Here is a 13324-nt window from a genome sequence, read left to right on the forward strand (position 1 = left end):
TTGATTACTACTGCTTTGTAGTATAACCTAAAGCCTCCATTTTTCTTCTTTTTCCTTAGGAGTGTTTTTGCTATTTGTGGTTTTTTGAGTTCCACACAAATTTTTGAATAATCTGTTCAATTTCTTTGAAATATATCATTGGGATTTTAATAGGGATTGCATTGAATCTATAGATTGCTTTTGGCAAAATTGCCGTTTAATGATATTTATTCTCCCAATCCATGAACAGGGGATATTCTTCTATTTCTTTGTGTCATCCTCTATTTCTTTTTAAAGTGTCTTATAGTTTTCCTTAAAAAGATACTTTACATCCTTCGTTAGATTTATTCCTAGGTATTTGATCTTCTTGGGTTCAGTTGTGGATGGTACTGCTTCCTTTAGTTTCATTTCTTCTATCTTTAACATAAAAAATGCCAAGCATTTATGGGTATTGATTTTGTAGCCTGTCACTTGACTGAATTTATTGATGATTTCCAGTAGTTTGTTAGCAGAATTTCTGGGGTCTTCTAGGTATATCAACATATCATCTGAGAATAATGGCACATTCAGAAAGATCTGCAGATCATATCAGTGTTGTATAAACTAATGCTAAAATCTGGTGCCATTGCTTCAGCTGGTGCTAGGAGCCCAGCACTTTGATGATTTTTACTGTTGTTAGACCAATGTGATGTCAGTAGCACGGAGAGAAAGTAAATAAGTAAATAATGCCCTAGTCTTAAAATAAAACTGTTTTGAACTTAAGACTCTGAAAGGATCTTGAGACTCTGCAAGGGCCTCTAGACAGTACTTTGAGAATCACTGGGATAAAATGTTTACTAAAGGGAGAGCAGAGGAGGGAGGTAGCTTATCTTCACAGAGCAGCTACTATAGCAACAGGTAGACTGATGTAAGACAGTGTGATTTGATATGATTGTTTGAAGTAGCAGGAAGCATATGCTATTACCTTCAATCAGTTTTTCAACCTTTTGGCTGTAACACATAAGATTTATCTTTCACATTGCAACCTAGCATACAATTACAGATGTATTTACTCAACTAAAGGTTTCATAATATACCCTTATAATTTGTGATGCACATTAGTATTTTAATTTTTTTTGAAGTTGACTGTGGAAGGAAAGGCAGCTCAGTGAATAGAGAACATATGACTAGTGCAAAATTTTTGGTCTAATAAGATGAATAAATAAATCTTTTAAAAGAACTATGCTGGTTCTGACCCACTAAATTGATTTCACAACTCACTAATAGGTTTGAAACCACAGTTGGCAAAACTCTGCTCTAAATAAAGATGCTTTTATTCTGTAGTGTAGAAACTTGCTTTGGTTGGAAACTAAATGTACCCGGGAGTTTTTAATGGTTTTTTATTCTATCATTTCTTGATTCAGTTGCAAATAATTTTGAACTGATCAAATGAGAAATATTGTGCTTCAAGAATCCAATGTGTATGCTATTAGATAAAATGCCATTTTTATTTTATTTTCTCTGATAAAAATCTTTATGTTTACCTAGGGCTAATAAAATCTAACCCTTCTTTAGCATTGGTGGATGAATATATGCACTATAATCCTATAAATGAGATTGTATTGAATATGATAGTAATTATTGCTCTCGTAAAAAGAACATTTTAGTACATTCTAAGAATGTAGGTTTATATCTGATTTAATAGTGCTCGTACTTTGTACAATGACAATACTTTGAGAAACATTACTATAACAGGTGGAACTCAAATTATGTGGCTTTCAACTTTTTAAAAATTTTAATGAGAAGTATTATTTCTCAGGACGGGTGTATGGATCAACCTGCCAACACCCATGTCCAGTGGAGAAGCAGTTACAGAAGTCAGACTTTCAACATTCTGCACCTGAAAACTAATTTTGGCTATACTCCTAGAGGGGGAGAAATGATAGGGGGAAGATGAATAGAGGACTCTGACTTCTAACTCTGTCAGGATCCCGAGAGGGAAGAGAAAAAAAAAAACAAAAACAAAGGACATTTGGAAGTAGTAATAGGTGTAGATATGACTCTTCCTTGGAAAGGAAGAGAAGACAGAATCATGGCGGGGGGGGGGGAGGGATTGTGCAAATATATATAAATATAAGACAGACAGTTATAGAAATAATAGTCAGGGACCAGGCAGTGGCACACCTGGTTAAGTGTACACATTATAATGCACAAGGACTCTGGTTCATGCTCATGGTCCCCATCTACAGGGGGAAAGCTTCACAAGTGGTGAAGCAGTACTGCAGGTGTCTCTCTGTCCATCTCCTTCTCTCTATCATCCCCTCCTCTCAATTTCTCTCTGTATCTATCCAATAATAAATAAATAAAAATTTTAAAAGAGTAAAAAATGTATAGAAATAATATATCTGAGACCTTGAGAGAACTATTATAGCTCCCAATGGAGGAAATAGGGATACAGAACTCTGGTGGTGGGGATTGTGTGGAATTATACCCCTGTTATCTTATAGTTTTGTAAATCAATATAAAGTCACTAATAGAATAAAAAAGAAAAGCATTATTTCTTATTGGTGATATTGTAAGAAAGTAGAATATATGAGTGATAAGGAAATAACCTCTTGACACCTCTAATCTTTTTCTCTTTGGTGTTTAGGATACCACTTTGGGAACTTTCTCTCTTTTCCAGTACTTAAAAAATTTATTTTGCCTCAGTTTTTTATCTCCTGATTTCAAGTGATGTATTAAAAAAAAAGTCAGACAGTTGTTGCAATTGTTCAGAAGAGGCCCAGTTTAGAGAGATACTAGTTCCTAATAAAGAAAGGCAATCCATGAGTTTTGTCTAGTCATTGAGTGGAGCTATAGGTTAAAGGGGAGAAAAGACTTGAAAATTCTTGCAGAGAACTTAACGTACGAAGACCACCTCATGCAGTAAAATAATGACATCACTCTTAGAAACATATTGGAATGTTAAAAACAGGTAGTAGAATTCAACTATATGTGGCTAGTGACCTGAGCTAAGTCATCTACACTTAAGTGACTGTTGAACTAACTCATGGGTATAAATAAAATCACTGATGTAGAGAATAAGAAAGAAGAAATTTTTGGAGGAAGCAATGAGTTGCTGAGGAGATCCTGAAGGAGGTATAGGAGAAAGCTAAGAAGTGGAGAACCAGGTGGAAGAATCGATCCTATATAGGAGAAGTAGTTTGATAACACATAAAATATATCAATTTATAGTTTTTGGAGAGTGGGAAATAACAACCTTGAACAAATAGAAACAGTGAACAATATTGGATAAGATACATGATGGACAGAGAAACATTCTAGAATTTGGAGTCTGGGATTTCTATTTCCTCATAAGACCTTATGTTGGAGACACCATACAACACATATATTAAGTTATTAGAAAACAACTGAAGCCTAACATGCATGTAATATACTGTCAGTGATATATCAAGTCAGAAAGAGTATAAATGCTGGCTTTAAAGAAGTTAGAAGATATAGCTTGAGCAGAATCAGAGTAGAAGATAGAATGGTGGAGGGAGAATACAAGACTTTAATGATTCATTATCTGAAGAAGAGAGAATTGGAAACATAAAATTCACTGAGAAAAGAACCTTTGTGTTTCCCTTCTACTTGTTTTGGAATTAAGAAACCTTGTTTATTTCACATTTTGATATAATCTAGTTTGATGCTTGATGGAGACAAACAACAAAGGGAAAAGATACACACTTACATGTAAAGTATTTAGGATGAATGGGTTGTTCTTCATTGTATTTTATTCATTTTCATTTTAGAAATGTATCCCAAAGACATGAATTCAGTAAGATGCTCCTTGTGTTATTCTTAAGACCTGTAGTAGCACTTTAGATAGAAAATTAAGTAGTAGGGCGGTCATGCGGTAGCGCAGCAGGTAAAGCGCACATGGCGCAAAGTGCAAGGACCAGTGTAGGGATCCCCACTTGCAGGGGAGTAGCTTCACGGGTGATGAAGCAGGTCTGTAGGTGTCTATCTTTCTCTCCCCCTCTCTGTCTTCCCCTCCTCTCTCCATTTCTCTATGTCCTATCCAACAAGGAACGACATCAATAATAACAATAATGACCACAACAAGGCTACAACAACAAAAGCAACATAAGGGGGGAAAATGGCCTCCAGGAGCAGTGGATTTATGGTGCAGGCGCTGAGCCCCGGCAATAACCCTGGAGGCAAAAAAAAAAAAGAAAGAAAATTAAGCAGTCACTTATAGATCCCTTCACTTTACAAGTAGGACACACCAATAAACAACTCACTATTTAACTTACAAATCAAAAGTCAAAGTTGTACAATGGGTTACTGGGGGATGTTTATTAGATGTGATACTAGTGTACATCTTGGATCACAATATGAGAGAAACATGGACACGAGCTGGTTTCAAGGTGAAGAAGGACACAGAGGGAAATACAATTCAGAGGAATAAACTGTTGAAAAGCACTGTGATTATAAAGATAAAGTATCAGTTTGGCAACCCTTCAGCCTCATTACACGGGTGAGATGATTTCCTTTCATAGTATTCTCTAATTCCATTCCAGGTGGTTCATTTCCTAACAAAGTCCCAAAACCAAGATATAGACCAGGTCCCATGAGATAGAGCATATGTTCACATGTATCCATAAATTAGGGCAAAATATATACCTGAAAGCAGAAGTACACAATAGTCTGCAGTGAGTCAATATAAAGTTCCTAATGAAATAGTATGTAATTAGACTTAGATACCCTCCTCACCTACTTCCTATTACACTTCCCTCGCTCACTCCAAAGCTAACCTTAGCAAAGCAAGGACTGCAAAAGCTGAATAAGGGCAAGAGACTGGCATACTTTAATGATGACTCTCTAGTCACTATCACGCCACCCCATCAGCTGGGGCCCCAGACAGGGAATCCTGAGAGTCCCAATCAGACATGATGGGCCTAGACCTCAAATCAATCCCTCTCTCCATTGTTACCAGTCATTTCTATCAGGAACAACACAATAGACCCCTTTGTGGGCCCCCCATAGGGCCTTGCCCTCAACTTGGAACAACAATGATAGAGAATGTTCCATCCTCCAAAGGAAGGATGGACAACATACTCTATGCTACATCTGAGGAAGATAGATCAATATTGCAGCGGCTTGGAATGTTCCTGCTCATGACCACAGAATGTGAGCTCAGATCTACAGGGATACAGAGGCCACACAGGCTCCTAAGCTGAATATGGGCCCCAGATCACATCAAATCGATGGGGTTTACAGTCAACAATATTTATACACCTTTCCCATATTAGGGATCTACTCTCTTCTCTGATCCAACTTTCTGTTCCTTTTCCAGTCATAACATCATCTCCCCAGACAATAACTTGGATCCACCTGCATATCAGATTTCAGGCTCAGGAGAAAAAAAAAAAAAAAAAACCTAGTATAGACACAGGCCCTTTGGAATAGAACTAAAATATGCCTACTAGCTATCTACAAAATGGAGGACCCCCCCCCCCCAACTCTTCATCTGCACTATTCAAGCCTTTAGGTTCATGATTGTTCAACAATTTGGCTTTGTATGTTAACTCTCTTTTTAGCCACCAGGCTCCAGATGCTAGCATGAGGCTGAGCAGACTTCCCTGGACAGACAAACCCACCAATGTGTCCTAGAGCTCTGCTTCCCCAGAGCCCCATCCTACTAGGGAAAGAGAGAGACAGGCTGGGAGTATGGATCGACCTGTCAATGCCAATATTTATCGGGGAAACAATTACAGAAGCCAGACCTTCCACCTTCTACATCCCACAATGACCTTGAGTCCATACTCCTAGAGGGTTAAACAGTAGGAAAGCTATCAGGAGCAGGGATGGGATACGGAGTTCTGGTGGTAGGAATTATGTGGAGTTGTATCCCTCTTATCCTATGGTTTTGTCAATGTTTTCTTTTTATAAATAAAATTTTTTAAAAAAGAAAAAAATCGGTTTGGTAGTAAACCAAAATTCTTGAGCCATGATGCTGGTTCTTTGGGGGTGGGGATGGAAAATTAAGTCAAACAAATATAAAAGCATTTTACTCCACTATCATTGGGGAAAATACAGTTACAAGTGTGACTGCCAGAGAATCAGCTCCAGAATACTATGAGTTTTATTGACCATGCACTGGAGCAGGGCTGGCAGTTATGGTATGTGCCAGAGACTCAGTCATTGCTGAGACTTGGTTGTTGGTATTAACCAGAGGCTTCTGAAACTGTCTCAGTGGGGTTCACCTATCTTTGAACGAAACCAGTGAGATCATTAGTACTCACTTCAGTGAGGACAAGCTAAGGATTAGCAGCTTTTCAAACTAAAGCCCAGAAAGTATTAAATGTGTCATCATTGGGAGGGGGTGCTCTGGGTTTAAGAGGATTTGGACACAAACAGAGATCATTTCTATTTTATTAAGCATTTATAAGTTTGTTTACATTTGCCAAATACAAATATAAAAATCATTTTACTTATACAGGCATTAAAGTCTTGCATCATTAACTACATATTTAAAATAGCTTTGTATAACTTACAAAAACAATTCAAAGTATCAGATTATTGACTTTTTTCTGTTCTAATATCCACCAGCCTTACAGTCAAGATTAACCTTGTTTATTGTCTTACAATTAAATACATTAAAATGTTATTCTCTCATTTATCAAAAATTGAAGTGCAGGGAAATGGGGCAATTAGTGCACATATATTCATCAATCCAGTGTTAAAATTCAAGAACTGAACTTTGATTTTTGAAAAAATTAAATAAACCTGGCCTGCATGTATACAGTATGCCAGGCAGGCAGCATGGTGTTAGGAGAAAAGGAAGGCAAATAATAAAATAAAATAAAATAAATGTTACTAGTTTTGAGTTGAATAGCAAAGAAACACCAATGGAAATTCATCCACTCGCCAAGAAGGGCTCTTGTTCACGCTCCCCATCCGTTACCACCAGCTGGCAGATGAGCTTAAGAGTAATGAAAGACTTTTTAGATGTCAAATTCCCTCCTTATGCAGCAATCTTTGTCCTTGCCATCCAAGGAAAGAAGGCAGGGAGCAGCCCAAGCCTACAGTTCCACATAGCAGTGCATCCCACTGTGAAGGAGACTGTCTGGGTTAGCCAACAAAAGTGGAATTCAAATTTGGAACCAAACTTCACCTGATATATTTTAATTGATTGCCATGTGATTTGCCATCTGTTTATAATCTGAGTGTCTTTTCTTTTGTATGAGAAATACTTTTGTAAAGGGTGGGACCCATGCTCCTTTCAATTTCTATATGGAAAAAAAAATATTTTCTATCTTTTCATTGCTTTGCTGAGTAGCTTTCAACAAGCTTTTGGAAAAAAAGACTGGTTCCAGATTTATTAAGTATCAACTGATGCTATGCTAAAACAATGGGGTATTTTATGGACTGTAAAGCTCTTATTATGAAGTAATTTTTTCGGTTATAATTTTAATAATAGCAGTTGTAGTAGTGAACTCTTTTAGAGACAGAAGGCTGATGGACCTTTTAAAAAATCCATCGAGGGGGAGTCGGGCGGTAGTGCAGTGGTGAAGCAGGTCTGCAGGTGTCTATCTCTCTCTCCTCCTCTCTGCCTTCCCCTCCTCTCTCCATTTCTCTCTGTCCTGTCCAACAGCAATGACATCTACAACAACAACAAAAACAAGGGCAACAAAAAGGAAATAAATAAATATTTAAAAATCCATCAAAGTGGCTTAAATTCAATTTCTATCCTAATGATTAAATCTAGAATATTATCTATCTACAGGTACAGCTCTATTAATCTATTTTAATTCCAATGCTTAGATGACTTGTAGAAATTGATGCTAGCTAGACTTAGAGAACAAAGTTATTCCTGAAATTTCTAGAAAAACAGGAATTGCTTTGTTTTTGCAATTTAAAACATGATAATCTTCATTTGAGTCTGTTATTTAAATTTCCTTTTTATGAATCTATCATAGAATTCTTGACCATTAATGTAAGACTTTGGAACTGCACTTATTAGGGAAAATGCACAAAGGTTCTCAAACTCTGCTCTGTCAGTACCATCTCAGAAGTCCCAGTCATCGGTTCAAACTCATGGAATTAGTATCTGGGGTCTAGGGTTTTGTTTTTTTTTTTCCACATTTGTCAGGTCATTGTGATATACTTCAAAGTTTGAGAACAAGCAAACTAGATTAGCCTAAAGGCCAAATCCACCTACTGTCTGCCTTTTAGGCTTTTATTTTTTAAATAATGTTTTATTGGAACACAGCACCCCCAGCATTTTTATATTGTCTGTGACTGCTTCCCCACTCCAATGGCAGAGTTGAATAGTTGAGACAAAGACAGATGGCCTACAAACCTGAAAATATTTACTATCAGTTCTTTACAGAAAAAAAAGATGAATACTACAAAAAGGAAGACTTTATTTCTTCTAGATTTAGTTATTTGTTTTACTACCTCATTTGTGTATTTGTCAAGACAAACAGAAACTAAAAATCAAAGGTATTTTCATGGGGTTGAAAAAGATTTTAGATAGTGATTCTTAACTTCAAGTCTTTGCACTGTCTCAAATAAGAGAAGGGAAAACTATGTTGGATAGTTTGGTCTTAAAAATTAACTCTATTTGCAGGCTGATAGATAGTGCAGTGGATTGAGTGTTGGAATCTCAAGCACAGGGTCCCAAGTGATGCTGATGCCCTGGTTTTCTCTCTCTCTCTCTGTCTGTCTCTCCCCTTTTCCTCACTTCTTTCAAATAAATAAATAAATAAATAAATTTTTAAAAATTAACAACATGGGAGTCGGACGGTAGCACAGCGGGTTAAGTGCAGGTGGCGCAAAGTGCAAGGACCAGCCTAAGGATTCCGGTTTGAGCCCCTGGCCCCCCACCTGCAGGGGAGTTGCTTCACAAGTGGTAAAGCAGGTCTGTAGGTGTCTGTCTTTCTCTCACCTCTCTGTCTTCCCATCCTCTCTCCATTTCTCTCTGTCCTATCCAACAACAAGGACAACAACAACAACAACTACAAAGATCAAACAAGGGCAACAAAAGGGAATAAATAAATATTTAAAAAATGAACAACATTTGATTAAGATTTTCAATATTTTCTGATTTTTCTAACTTGTTGCAAAAACATTCACCACTAAGTTGAATTGTAATATCACTAGTATAGACTGTAATATCATGAAACTTAGCAGTAAAGAACAAGAAATTCAAATATAAGAAAATGTAAGCTTATTCATCTCAAAAGGTGGTTAATATTGAAAAGATTATAGGGGCTTAGAAGTGTGATTGAGTTTAGCAGGACAGCAAAGTGGGGGAAAGGACTAATGATCTCTAGAGTTGCTTAGCCAAAGAAAGCACATCATAAAACAAGGATGCTTTCTAGTGATATAGTACAAGAAGGCTTTGTACACAGTATGAAGAATCTTGCAATATGAATAAATTGGAAGAAGTTCCAAAAACAATAGTTAGACACAAGTGAATGGAAGAACTGAGCTGCAGCAAGGCTTTTGATTTACATAGTATGATTGTTTTAAGGTGCGCACAGCCCTACCCTAGAGCTGGGGTGGATTGACATCACAGAAAATTGTCCACAGAGAAAAGAGACTGATTGTTGGGCAGCAAGAGGGAGAGGGAGAGAGGAATTAGGCTCCTTTACACCTTGTTCATCATGTCATTCACTCCCTTCTTCAAAGATCCTCTTATTACTTAAAGTATTAGAGTCAAATTCTGGCTGGCACTTCAGCCATTCTCTAATCTGTCCCTGACGCTGTTATCACAATATCTGTTCATTCCTATGACCTCACTTGACCTTTACAGTAACCCCTCCATGCAACTGAGAAGAGTAGTAAGTATTCCCGTTTTACCGATCCATAAGCTTAGAGTTAGCTGACTTTTAAGACAGACTAAAGGTTATAGCAATATGGGGCTAGGTTAGCTCCTGTCTGCTGTTATCATACATGTTTGTGACTCTTTTTCCTCTAGGCTAGATTCAGTCTTGAAACACATTCTATGCTTGCCTACCACATCTTTGCTCCTGCCTCATGGAATGTTCCCCCTATTTATGGAATGTTACATATGAAGTACTATTTCACTTACTCTTTCTGCTTGAAAATCTTTCCTGAGTTCCATTTTTAGTGCTTTCTCCTGATTGCACATTTTTTGACACTGTTAGGACACTTGAACACACACACACACACACACACACACACACACACACACACACACACACACCCATCCTTTTCCCCAATGGGGCCTTTAGAAGCTAGTATCTGATTGGTAAGAGAAAAGGTACACAGAAATTTATTACTAATATGTATACCTCAGAGAAGAATTTATTATACTACATACTGCATAATTCTCTTGTGTATATGGGACAAACTCAGATTCAGAGACCCAGTTTTGAATAACTCCCCACATGACCTTAGATACCATCTTTAAATAGCCTAGGGGAAAAGAAGGGCATAATCATTTAGGAAAGAAATCATCGAAGGCAGTGTAAAAACAAGGACACTCAGATTGAAGTTCCACCTTCTTTGAAGAGATAAGGGAGTGACATGCTGTGCCCTCTTCAGTGAAGGAGATGCCTATTTGAGAGACGCTTACATGTAAGTATCTCTTTTTCAAAGGCAGACTCTATTCTTCCTTTAGAGTGCCTCCCATGAAATGACTTCTTGCCAAAGAGTTTGGAAAAGGGGGCCAGATTTTTGCTCCCCTATAATGCTGTTCCTTTTCATCAGAATCCTACCATGTTTTGTGGCCCCTTTGTCTTTGTCGTATGTTTGTATGACACTGAATTGCTGTTTAATATTTCCCATATGCGTGTCCTAGATCTCCATAGAACTTCATGCTATTTGAGGGAATTATATTATATTATATATTTATATTCTTTTACTTGAAGTCTTGCAAGTACCTAAAGAAGGTGAGGGCCCAATAACTATTTATTAAACAAATGATTTGATTCTCATGCTACTCTGAGCATGAATAAGAGAAATGCAATACAACTCAAAAAGGGAGACCAGGTTAAACATCACAAATACGTTTTTGGTCGAAAATTCTTTTCTAGTGAATCACAGTATTCCAAGGACAGTAACTGATATTCCTTGTTTAACTAAAGCCTATTCTTCTTCTAGCGTTTGCCCTTCTTCCGTAGCCAGTCAACAGCGTCAGGTTGAGCCTGATGTAAAGTTTCAAGACCTCCTTTGAATCTGGAGAGGTGGCAGTCGTTGACTATGTGGGTCATAGTCTGTCTGGAGCCGCAGGGGCAGTTCGGGTCGTCTCTGGCTCCCCAGCGATGGAACATAGCGGCGCACCGGCCATGGCCTGTTCGATAGCGATTGAGGAGGGCCCAATCATAACGTGCTAGGTCAAAGCCGGGTTGACGCTTGCAGGGGTCTGTGATGAGGTGTTTGTTCTTTACCTCAGCTGACTGCCAACTCTGTTTCCAAGAGTCTGGAACAGAGAAGTTCAGTGTAGGCGTAGGGGACCAGATTGGGTGACGAGACGTCAAGTGTTGGACAGGGTGGGTGAAGATATCCGCGTATATTGGCAGGAGGTCCGGTCGAGCGTAGACGTGGGAAATGAATTTAGATGATGCCACATCCTGACGATTATCTGGCGGGGCGATGTTGCTAAGAACTGGCAGCCATGGAACCGGGGTGGAACGGATGGTTCCAGAAATTATCCTCATGGAGGAATATAATTTGGAATCGACCAAGTGGACATGGGGGCTACGGAACCATACTTGGGCACAGTATTCTGCAGTGGAATAGCATAATGCCAGAGCTGATGATCGTAGTGTGGAAGCGCTCGCGCCCCATGAGGAGCTGGCCAGTCTTGCAATGATGTTATTCCTCACGCCCACCTTTGCTGCAGTTTTTATGAGATGTTTGTGAAATGACAGGTGCGATCGAGAGTAACGCCAAGATAGACTGGCTGGGCTTCTGAATGCCGGATTCTCGTATCGCCAAGCTGCACATTTAGCTCACGCGAGGCCGAGGCATGGTGTAGATGGAAAACAGATGATACCGTTTTTGCAGTGCTAGGGATTAGTCGCCATTTTTTACAGTAATCAGATATCAGAGACATGTCTTTCGTGAGTGTTTCCTCGAGGATGTTGAACTTGGATGCCTGAGTTGCACAGCAGATGTCATCGGCGTAGATGAACTTCCTTGAAGAAGTTTCTGGGAGGTCATTGATGTAAATATTAAATAGCATAGGAGCCAGAACAGAGCCCTGGGGGAGGCCACTTGAGACAACTCTCCATCTGCTAGACTTGTCACCCAGATGCACCCGGAATCTTCTGTTTTGGAGAAGAAACGATATAGTGTTGGCCACCCATGGAGGCAGGCATCTTGAGATCTTGACTAGGAGACCACGGTGCCAGACCGTGTCATAGGCTGCTGTGAGATCAACAAAGACAGCACCCGTCTTTAAATTCTTCTGGAATCCATTTTCAATGTAAGTTGAGAGGGCCAGGGCTTGTTCGCAGGTAGATCTTCCTGGGCGGAAACCAGCTTGGGTGGGTGACTAAAGCCTATAATCCTAAGGGTCTCTCAAGGTTTTAAATGTTTAATAACCAGTTTAAGATATAAAGCCAGTTTGTAAGGTATTAAGACCTGGAGCATACAATACTAAGACAACGTTATTTTCATTTTTTAAAAATCTTTTTGTATTTTATTTTATTTTATTTTATTTTGGGTAGAAGCAGAGAATAATTGAGAGAAAAGAAAAGAGAAACAACTATAGGCTTGCATCACCACTTATGGAGCTTTCTCCCTGCAGATGGGGAGTGGGGCTTGAACCCTAGTCCTTGTTCATTATAATGTGTGCACTCAACCACACGTGTTATCACCTGGCCCAAGACAACATTTTTCTTTCTTTCTTTTTAAATTTATTTATAAAGTAAAAATATCAATAAAACCATAGGACAAGAGGGGTACAATTCCACACAATTTCCTCCACCAGAGTTCTGTATCTCACCCCCTCTCTTGAAAGCTTTCCTATTCTTTGTCTCTCTGGGACCATGTACCCAGGATTATTATGGGGTGCAGAAGGTGAAAGGTTTGGCTTATGTAATTGCTTCTCTGCTTAACATGGGCATTGGCAGGTCGATCCATACTCCCAGCCTGTTCCTATCTTTCCCTAGTGGGGCAGGGCCCTAGTGGGGGTGGGACTCCAGAGTGTGTTGGTGAGGTCATCCGCTTGGGGGAGTCACTTTGGCATCATGGTAGCATCTGCAGCTTGGTGTGTCTGAAAAAGCATTTAGATATAAAGAAGAACAAATCGTTTAACAATCAGGAACCCAAAGGCAAGAATATAACAGATAAGATTTGGGGTCTCCACTTTGGAAAAACCTAGTAGGTTTATTTTAGGTAT

The 13324-nt window shown here is 38.8% G+C and overlaps 1 long non-coding RNA gene across 3 annotated transcripts in view; it reads right to left on the reverse strand.

The window, feature by feature from the left end:
- The window catches only part of LOC132539873 (uncharacterized), an 82564-nt gene that overhangs the window by 21307 nt on the left and 47933 nt on the right, over positions 1–13324 (reverse strand). Inside the window, exon 4 of one of the 3 annotated variants that reach the window (XR_009551143.1) lies at positions 12383–13198. The exons of the other annotated variants lie outside the window; for them this stretch is intronic. This is a non-coding gene — a long non-coding RNA (uncharacterized LOC132539873). Of the gene's footprint in view, positions 1–12382; positions 13199–13324 lie in introns of those variants that run through there. 3 annotated transcript variants of the gene reach the window in all.

The sequence above is a fragment of the Erinaceus europaeus genome, chromosome 8 (assembly GCF_950295315.1).
Source record: "Erinaceus europaeus chromosome 8, mEriEur2.1, whole genome shotgun sequence".
NCBI lineage: Eukaryota > Metazoa > Chordata > Mammalia > Eulipotyphla > Erinaceidae > Erinaceus > Erinaceus europaeus.